Here is an 11759-nt window from a genome sequence, read left to right on the forward strand (position 1 = left end):
AAGAGTATATTCATACAAATATCTCGTAAAATATGGTGTTCTACGTCGATTACATTTTACTATTACGTTTAATTCATGAAAACTGAACATACACCCACAACTAATTCAAACATTTTCTGAAATACGTCGAAATGTCAAAGTACGACAGGACAGCCATTAAGCAGTTGTATTTTTTTGTGTGCACTTATTGAAAAGAGTTAGAACTAATTATTTCTAAGTGATAGAAAGAGATGGGTATTTAACTCTTATTTAATCCGACTAAATAGAATAGGCACCAAATATCATAGAATATGAAAGAATAAGGTACCAACTTAATTTTGTCAATATAAGCAAGGAGACCGATAGCGCATGTGTTTACGAGTTTATTGAGCGCCTTTAGCGCTATTTTTAGATCGGAGAATTATTTAATTATACGCTTTAAAATGACGATTCGTTATTACAATTTATTAGTTGTTGATTAAACAAACGTAAATAGTATTATAACAAAATATTATTTCTTGCAGAGAAGTGTGTAGTTCCAAAGTTCGGCAATAGATGGCAGCACATTTACTAGATTTTATTTAAGAAGTTAATTTGAATAAGATTGACGACATTATAATTTATTAAACTTTACACATTCACTTTCAACCTTGACATTCTCGATATACGATTTTGTTCTATAATGCAATGTTTAATAAAGGAAAGGAACTATTTAACTCGTCAACCAAGAAGTATTTATGCATTATTATTATTATTTTTTATTATTATAAGCTGCTTATTTCGGTTCCCTATTTCGCATCTTTATACAACTAGTTTATCGAGTCTTAGCTCGAGCAGAAGTGAATTATAATAATTTGAGAGATATATTAGGTATAACAACAAATTTATTTTTTTTTACCTGCTCATTTCAAATTTTGTTGTTAACTTATAATACTAATATTACAACACAGTTTATTAACAATTGTGTTTGCTCGCAAACGAAAAAAAACCGACTTCAATCACATCGACGAGTAATACAACGTAGATCGACGAAAAAATAGTCAAGTAACTACGCGTTATCAAGGATTACTCAAAAAGTATTTATCAGATCTCGGTAAAAATTATATGTGACCACATGATAAACATCAACTTTCGATTAAATTAAAAATTATCAAAATCGGTACACCCAGTAAAAAGTTATTGCGGATTTTCGAGAGTTTCCCTCTATTTCTCTGGGATTCCATCATCAGATCCTAGTTTCCTTATCATGGTACCAAACTAGGAATATCTACTTTCCAACAAAAAAAGAATTATAAAAATCGGTACATCCAGTAGAAAGTTATGCGGTATAATACAACGTAGGTCGACGAAAAAAGCGTCAAGTAAAAACGTATTATTAGATATAACTCGAAAAGTAGTTGTTAGATCTTAAATAAATTTAAATGGGACCAATTGACACACACTACCTTTCGATTAAAAAAAAATTTTGTCGAAATCGGTCCACACGGTCAAAAGTTCTGATGCAACATATATATAAAAAAATACAGTCGAATTGAGAATATCCTCCTTTTTGGAAGTCGGTTAAAAACGATATATCCACAACCGGTGATGCAGGCCCTTATACACAGTCTATACACAGGGATATATCACGTATAAAACTATTGAAAAATAAAATCTCATGACTCCTTATGAAACGATGCAAGATCCGTGTTATAAAATACTGGGTCCTATACTAGGGTTTAAGGTACTGAACCTTAAAAATTGTGTCACGACGAGTCAGTCAAACCGGATTTTCGTCGTAATTGTTGTATGTCGCAGTTTTTATTTTATTTTAAATATGAATAATTAATCATGAGTCACCAATACTGGTTTATATTTAATCTTTATATATTTTAAATGAGAATGGCTTGATTATCTCTTGTTGATAAAGTATTTGATAGCCTTTTCGTTCCTTATGTGTAAGTTAAACTTTAAATAATAATAAAAAAAAAAACAAAAAAAAACTTAGGGTTACATGGTAACGTCGATTCTAAAAAAAAAAACAAATTATAATATTTCATCTATTGAATACCGTTATATGTCAGATAGCTGTCTGAAACTCAATCAGCAAGTTGTGAAATTGAACCTAACAAAGTTTTGCTTCAAAGTTCAAACTCAAATTAACAAAGTCAACTCCAAAATTGCTCTTCTATTCTAATAATATAAAGCTGAAGAGTTTGTTTATTTGTTTGTTTGTTTGAACGCGCTAATCTCAGAAACTACTGGTCCGATTTGAAAAATTCTTTTTGTGTTAGATAGCCCATTTATTGAGGAAGGTTATAGGCTATATATCATCACGCTAAGACCAAAAGGAGCGGAGCATCAATGAAGAATGTTTCAAAATCGAGGGTTATTTTTTCCTTTTGAGAGCTTCCGCTGCGTGCGCTGTTAAAACAGTTAAAGTTTCGCAAAAATCGTGTATCACAGAATATATCCTCTTTAAAAGTTCTAAAAAAAAGTCCGTGACAGCATATACCTATCTTTTGAGGTTCGCTCACTATAACCTACCTAACCTTTTTATGCTAACCAAGTTTGTTCTAAAATAATGCATTATTTACGAAGATGTTTTTATAAACATGATATTAATCGTTATCTAAGTAAATACGTTATTCATCACAAGTATTTAATTTAAAATGTAAATATTCTTTTACATAATTCGATTTCAATGAGTATCTCAGGAGATATCGCAGTTTTAAAATAACATCGCAGCAAAATAATGATCAAGTATTGCGCGCGCCTCTGTTCCACGCGGACGAAGTCGCGCACAGAACTAGTTTAAAAATAACGCAGTAAGCAGTCACAACGTCCTTGAAAAAGCCACCAAACGTGAAATACAATATTTTGGATCGAGGTAAACACATGACTCAGATGCAATGGAAGATCCCTTTACATATTTACTACAATACATAGGTATATTAGTCGGACCGAAGATCTACGTAAAATTGCCAGTTGCTGGATTAGGATTGTGGAAAATCGGGATTTTTTGTCCAGCAGTGGACTGCGATAGACTGAAGTGATTGAGTGAGGCATATATTGGTTTAACGACTTGAAGAGGGTAGATAGTAGTAACTGGATGGCTAAAACGGGAGATTATTGTGGTGTACACTGTGTGAGCTTACGTCCAACAGTGAACTGTAATAGTCTGGTTTTGGTACATTAACACTATTTCATTTTAAATTGCGCTTTGGTGCAGCGGTCACAGCACTGGCTGTTACGCTTGCGGCCACGGATTCGATCGTTAATATAGGACATACATATTTGTTTTAGTGTGGGGGTTATTTCCTGACCGTTGACAAAGTATTCACATCCTATTGAGTTTTGTTGAGTGAGAAGCGTATATGAATGTACTTATGTGTGTAGCACACGTTACAGCTATATTCATTACTTTATTAGATAACACGGAGCAGTGCCGCTCTTATTTTTATAAGGTGAGGTCGAAAATGCTTTATGTAATTAAAGCTACCATTTGATTTAGCATTTAGATTCTTTTGAGAAGAACAGACAAGAAACTCAATAGTCATGCTTTTTGAAATTGTAAATAATAATTAAAATACTATACGCTCATAATCTGCTGTATGGTTACGGTAGTAAAGAATATAGCCACCCTTTCTTTTCCCTTGGGTGTCGCAAGAATCTACTAAGTGATAACACAGTTCCACTACCACCTAGGAACTTATAGAGCCGACCAAAGGTGGGATAACAATCCAACTGCTGGCTTTGAATTACGCAGGCGTGTGCGACAAAGCCAGCCCTGCAGTCACCAACCCGCCTGCCCAACATGGTGACTATGGCAACACACATGTGTTCACGCCATTTTTGGCGCGAATTTGTGGAGCCCTATGTCCAGCAGTGGACTGCGATAGGCTGAAGTGATGATGACGCCCATAGTAAATAGACTCTACGCAAACAAATAGAAAGATGTACAGATAACAAATATCAAGATATTGTAACAGAAAAATACCGTCAGCGTCGGATCACGTCCTAGCTTTTCTAGACACTCACAGGACTGTCGATCTGTAGTCTTAAATATAAATCACCTGTACGATAAGCATAATTATAATATTTATAACGCATTATGTTTAATAAAAAGGCATGGGTTTAGAGCCTTTGGATGTTCATTTTAAATTAAAAAAAAATATGATTCGCTAATCTTGCCTGTAAATAGTTTTTTAACCGACTTCCAAAAAAGGAGGAGGTTCTCAATTCGACTGTATTTTTTTTTTTTTTTTTATGTATGTTACATCAGATTTTTTGACCGGGTAGACCGATTTCGACAAATTTTGTTTTAATCGAAAGGTGGTGTGTGCCAATTGGTCCCATTTAAATTTATTTGAGATCTAACAACTACTTTTCGAGTTATATCTAATAATGCGTTTTTACTTGACGCCTTTATCGTCGACCGACTTGTATTATACCGCATAACTTTCTACAGGATGTACCGATTTTGATAATTCTTTTTTTTATTGGAAAGGGGATATCCCTAATTTAGTACCATGATAAGGAAACCAGGATCTGATGATGGGATCCCAGAGAAATCGAGGGAAACTCTCGAAAATCCGCAATAACTTTTTACTGGGTGCACCGATTTTGATAATTTTTAATTTAATCGAAAGCTGATGTTTATCATGTGGTCACATATAAATTTTATCGAGATCTGATAACTACTTTTTGAGTAATCTTTGATAACGCGTAATTGCTTGACTATTTTTTCGTCGATCTACGTTGTATTACTTGTCGATGTAATTGAAGTCGGTTTTTTTTTCGTTTGCGAGCAAACACAATTATTAGATTTACAAAATATGGCCTTTATAAATAAAAGTAAACGTTAAATTAAACGTCACTTAATTTTTCACAATCAAACATACATTTCACTTTTTTTTTAATACTAATATAGATTTTGACGTAATTAATTTTTTAATAACAAAGTGATTGTCGCACTAAAGTCGATTCCGTGTGCTCTGAGGGTCATTTACTTTCAAAACACGAGGCCGTTTGGAACCTTTTCCTTGTCAATGCACTCGACAAAGATTAAAAATATAACGGACGATCTTAGACCATGCAGGTTTTGAGTTTAAGTTCACAGCTATAAAAGATCAAGATCAATCAAGCTTGTGATGCTTCTGATGTTGCAGGCGTCTATTGACTACGGTAATCGCTTACCATCAGCTGGACTGTACGTTTGTTTGCCTTTATCTAGTTAAATAAAAAACTCTTAAAAGCTAGTAATATATATATATATATATATATATATATATATATATATATATATATATATATATATATATATATATATATATTTTTAATAACTATAGTTTATCTTTAATTTACAACATTGTTTCGTAATAATCACGCGTAGATTGAATTACTTTGAAGAAAAGAGAGATATCTTTCATAATAATAGATATATATCTTATTTACTCGAAAGTCACCGATTTATAAAATGTAATGATATTACCAAAATATTCTTTATTGAACTAAAGAGCAATTTCTTCCAGACACCTTCGGACTTTTATATGCATGCGGTTAGGAAGTATACGAATATTGTTGTTGAGATGTAAATTGTACAATTCACAAAACAATATTGTATATACACTAAGACAAAGAGTTTTTATATTTAAAAATCGATAAAATCTGATGCACCAACACAAATTAAGTTTTTTTTAAAGGATTAATAGAATAGAACAGAACAGATTAGAATGCAGTAGAATATACTCGAATATAACATAGATAACATCTATATTCCAGACATCCAAAACTGGAAACAAATATTTGTGCGAATACAAATATCCATCCCTAACGGGAATCGAACCCACAACCGGCGATGCACGGACCACTACACCAGAGCGGTTTTTGAAAATAGGTAGGTTATTAAAAAAGTTTCTTGTTAGCACATCTGCAAATTTATTCTTTGCAAATACATCATTATTCTGGAATTTCATTTATCTAAACCTAACTGTATACATATTGTATTACCTAGGCCTTGGATCGAAAACACTATTGATTAGAACATACTATAGTATTATTTTACTAACGCTTTCTGGTAACAGTAACCTGCCTCCTGCCTTTTATGTATATTGTACAATACAGTATATAGATATGTAAATAGTTACATGGCTTTGTCTTTGTAACTCGCAGTATATGATAATTGTTAGCTGTCTCATAGTTTAGAGAAGGTTCTGAATTCGTCGGCTTTTTTACTTTTTTATTATTGTAACTGTAAAATTGTTTAAAATTGACATTTAATTTTTTATTTGTATTTTTTTTTAAACGATTTCAAAAAAGTCGGAGGTTTCTCAATTCGATTGTATATTTTTTATTTATTTTTTATGTGTTCGCAGATAACTTCATCGTTGATGAACCGATTTTGCGGATTTTTTTTTTGTTTGAAAGTAGATATCCCAAGGAAGAGAAATCGAGGGGAACCTTCGAAAATCGTAGTGACGACTAATGCGTTTGTTAATTTTTTTTTTCGTCTACTTACGTTGTATTACTCGATGTAATTGAAGTCGATTTTTTTTGTTTGCTAGCAAACACAATATTATTATTATTAATAAAATTGTATGACGAATTGATTTTATGGTTACCTGAAATAAAGATTTATTTATTTATTCAGTGTTTCCTCACAACTTTTTATACTGATTTAGGTGATTTGTTTTTTAATTGAGAAGTGGTGCTTGTCGTGTGATCCCAGTTAAATTTAAACAAGAAGTGTTGAGTTTTTTTTTTGAGCTTTAATGATACGTATTTAATTGATTATTTTTTCTACTATTTTGTATTTGCTCTTGATATAAATTTTATTGCTCAAGTCAATTTACAATCATCTCCTTAGCGCATATGTAAGTATATAATTACCTATGATATTATGTTATGTATTATATATATACATATATGTGATATATTACAGTTATTAAGCTATTTTCTTTATGTTGTTATTTCTTGCACTGTGTCCCCCGCTATGCTCATGACCGTTGGTTGACTGGAAGAGATCTCTTCTAGGGATAACTCCACCTTTGCCATCAACTTCACGTGTAATTTTTTATTGCAATTAGTATATAAATTGAAGTAGATTTTTTTTTTGAAGTTATATTTCTTTTGGCGTGTTAGGGCGAAATGATGAGAGTACATTTTTACGATTCGCGCGCAGACCGTCACGAAAAACCGATACCCTGAGCTAGTCAACGAAGAAGTTAGGAATGTGAAGTTAGCTAGACAATGAAGTATAACTTCTTGCGTGCGTACATAAGTACATAGTTTTTTTGTGTTAAAACAAACAATGTTATCAAAACAAGTGGAAGCGTTAAACCCAACAGGTGTATCATTTCTTAGTGTTATCATTTATTGGAATTATTTTAATCTTAATATTTCCACTTAATGAACAAGTACGGTTCGTTATCATATATACATAAAATCATATTTTAACCTGCCGATGTCTGTACATGATAGATATTTATTAAATAATATTTGTTTGCTGGCAAATGAAAAAGACCGACTTCAATTATATCGATAAGTAATACAACGTAAGTAGACGACAAAATAGTGAAGTAAATACGCGTTATCGAAGATTACTCAGAGAGTATTCATCATATTTCGATCTTATTTAAATAGGACCATAACACAAGCACCAGTTTCGGAATAGAATAAGAATAAGACTGCGGAGTTTCTTGCCGATTCTTCTCTGCAGAATCTACATTCCGAATCGGTGGTACCTTCACTTTTACAAAAATAATAATTTATTTTTAAAGTTTTAATTTGTAAAATGACGATTCGAAAGTGCTCTTGGAGCCTATTTGAATAAAGCTATTTTTGATTTTGATTTTGAAAATCATCACTATCGGTACACTCAGTGATAGGTTATGGGATATAATACACCGTAGGTAGACGAAAATAGTCAAGTAAATACGTGTTATTGGAGATAGCTGAAAAAGTAATCGTTAGATCTCAATCAAATTTAAATAAAATCATGAAATAAGCACTACCTTTTGAATAAAAAAAGAATCATTGAAATCGGTACACCCAGTAAGAATTTATGAGGTATAATACAACGCAGGTTGACGAATTAATAGTCAAACAAATACGCAGTTTTAGTGATAACTCAAAAAGTACCCGTAGAATCTCGATTAAATTTATATGGAACTACATGATAACTACATGCACCACCTTTCGATTAAAAAAAGAGTCATCAAAATCGATCTTCCCAGTTAAAAGTTCTGAGTAACATAAATAAAAAATACAATTGAATTGAGAACATCCTCCTTTTTTGGATGTCGTTTAAAAAAAGTAAAAATGAACTTCTTTATGACAGAATTAGGAACTAAAATAATAATTTATGTCTAAAATAGACATTTTTTCCGTCTCACGTGATAGATACTGCATACCGAAGTACCAATAACACTTAGGGTTGTGGATTTTTAAAAAAAATATACCAAAAACTTTTATCTGTTTTATACCATCATCTGTCGAATAGCGTTAACGGTAACCGGTGGAACGGGTCTTACCTTAACCGTAGGGTTGATTTAAATCTATACCAAGATACGAGCGAGAATACTTGGCAGTTTTATTATAAAATTTCGTACTATTCCCTTGGGAGAAGGAATCAAACTGTTAATAATTAGTTAATCGACCGCTCTGATGTAATGATGACGGTCGCGGGAGTGGATATTTGTGTTTATACAAATATTTATTTCCAATCTGGTCGTTAGTCCTTGTGGGTCTCCCCACCGTGCCTCGGAAAGCATGTTAAGCCGACGGTCCCCGTTGTTATCATGTACACCTGATAGCGATCGATCGTAACTCATAGTAGTCATATATCCACCAACTCGCATTGGAGCAGCGTGGTGGATTAAGCTCAGAGCCTCTGATCCTTCTCCTATCCAGCAGTGGCATGTTACAGGCTGAAACTATATTTAACTACAATCCAAGCCGCGGGTACAGCTTATATGTTTCATATATCGACCTCCATATAAATTACTTATGATATTCAATTGTTATTTTATCAATTATTATAGATAATTATATTTAGATTTTTTTTTGCCATCTGCAAGATAACGTTGTTGCAATAGCCACTTTAGTTCGACCTCCTTGTCAATTTTTAAGTGTCCATTGACTTCGTAATGTTATGTGATTGTTACAATGAAATCTCATTAGGCATTATTATCTTAGTGGCCCAGCAATATTTTTTTTTTTGAAGATTCTTGGCATCGTATAAGGGTTTGAAGTTAGAATGTTGTCAAAATGAAAAATCTATAATTTACGTCATTCCAGCAGGATTCCATAGCTCTTTTGAATTGAAATTTTATGATTAAAATTATACTTGTTTTGAAAAATAAATAAAATATAAAAAATAATTGTGTTTGCTCGCAAACGAAAAAAAACCGACTTCAATTACATCGACGAGTAATACAACGTAGATCGACGAAAAAATACTCAAGTAACTGCGCATTATCAAAGATTACTCAAAAAGTAGTTATCAGATCTCAATGAAAATTATACGTGACCACATGACAAACATCAGCTTTCGATTAAATTAAAAATTATCAAAATCGGTACACCCAGTAAAAAGTTATTGCGGATTGTCAAGAATTTTCATCAATTTCTCTGGGATTCCATCATCAGATCCTGGTTTCCTTATCATGATACCAAACTAGGGATATCTCCTTTCCAACAAAAAAAGAATTATCAAAATCGGTACATCCAGTAGAAAGTTATGCGGTATAATACAACGTAGGTCGACGAAAAAAGCGTCAAGTAAAAACGCATTATTAGATATAGCTCGAAAAGTAGTTGTTAGATCTCAAATAAATTTAAATGAGATCAATTGGCACACACCACCTTTCGATTAAAAGAAAATTTGTCGAAATCGCTCCACCCAGTCAAAAGTTCTGATGTAACATACATAAAAATAAAAAAAAAATACAGTCGAATTGAGAACCTCCTCCTTTTTTGGAAGTCGGTTAAAAAGTGTGTACCTACTTATGTACGCCAGTAAAAAGTTACACTTCATTGGCTAGCTAACTTCTTTGTTGACTACTTAACTTCAAGGTGTCAGTTTTTTCGTGACGGTGTGCACGCACATTCTAAAAATTTACTCTCATAATTTTTCCCTAACGCGCCAAAAGAAGTATAACTTCAGAAAAAAAAGAAAACATTCGTTCATATGTTTTCCTTTTTTTTTATGTCACTAGGTCGGCAAACAAGCGTACGGCTCACCTGATGGTAAGCGATGACCGTATCTTATAGACGCCTGCAACACCAGAAGCATCGCAAGCGCGTTGCCGACCCAATCCCCAATCCAGGAGCTCTGGTCACCTTACTCACCAGCAGGAACACAATACTGCACCCCAGTCGGGCTGCTCCATATTTTGAGCAGGAAATTCCTGCTGTGCCCTACCTCAGTTAAATTCGAAAATAATTGACATGATGACATCTCTCATGATAGATGAGTTACTTTATTCTTTGTCCGTGATTGTGAATCGACGGGGAAATGTAAAACCATTTCAAAATTACTTCTAGTTGATATCTTCCAGTAAGCGTATGATCCGTTTGAAGGATACCGTAGCCTATGCCTGCCTACAGATGCCTGCAACACCAGAAGCATTGCAAGCGCGTTGCCGACACCCCTCGACTCCTCAGAATCTCTGACTATCACTGTATATGACTGTCACACTCACATAGGAGCACAACACTACTTGAAACCAGTGTTATTTGTCTGTGACCTTCAGCACGGTTGAGGTAAGACGGCCTGATACTGGACAATCACAAGCGGGCTACCGACCTTAAATTTATAACACATTTCAAAATTAAATGAAATCAAAAGATTTATTTCGCCATACGGTGGATACACACACTTAACGAAAGTCAAAATAATATCATTAAAAAAAAAAACTCAACAATAATAAAAAAAAGTTAAGATTGCAAAATATAAAGCAATAAAATAAAAAATTACTCGGTAGACTTTACCTTCCTATTATATCTTCGGCTTTATTAATATTACATTAAATGACATAAAGTAATGTCTCTAGTGTGGGCCGGGCCACAGGGTTCAGGAGATAATTTTCAAAAGATATTTTTAAATTTTATAAATATTTATGTATATATTTATAAATATTCTGCTGTCTTGTTACGGCAATAAAGAATATAGCCACCCCGTCTCTTCCCGTGAGTGTCGTAAGAGGCGACTAAGGGATAACACGGTTCCACTACTACCTTGGAACTTAAAAAGCCGATCGATGGCGGGATAACCATCCAACTGCTTGCTTAGAAATACACAGGCCGAAGACGGGCAGTAGCGTCTTCGGTGCGACAAAGCCTGCTCAGCGTGGTGAAATGGTTCACGCCATTTTTGTCGCGAGCTTGTGGAGGCCTATGTGCAGCAGTGGACTGTGATAGGCTGAAGTAATGATGATAATGATGATGAGTGATTTAGAAATTTATACGTTTTGAACAAAATATTTCAAAAGCATCTACTTGAAGTGTGTAGCTAATTAAATTCCTTTCAAAACAAACTAATATAATTTAAATTACTAAAATATAGTTTAAAGTTTGTCCCTATAAAAAAAAAATAGTCTATTACAAAAGAGTTTACTTTCAAATTTCAATGTTGTTTATGAAATGTGAATAGTAAATTTGACTGGTTTTGAGACTTTATAGATTATCTATATTAATATTATGAACCTGGAGAATTTGTTTTTTATGAACGCTTAATCTAAGGAACTACTCGTTCGAATATAACAATTATTTTCATGTTGGATAGTCCATTTACCGAG

Source organism: Melitaea cinxia, chromosome 25, assembly GCF_905220565.1.
Source record: "Melitaea cinxia chromosome 25, ilMelCinx1.1, whole genome shotgun sequence".
Taxonomy (NCBI): domain Eukaryota; kingdom Metazoa; phylum Arthropoda; class Insecta; order Lepidoptera; family Nymphalidae; genus Melitaea; species Melitaea cinxia.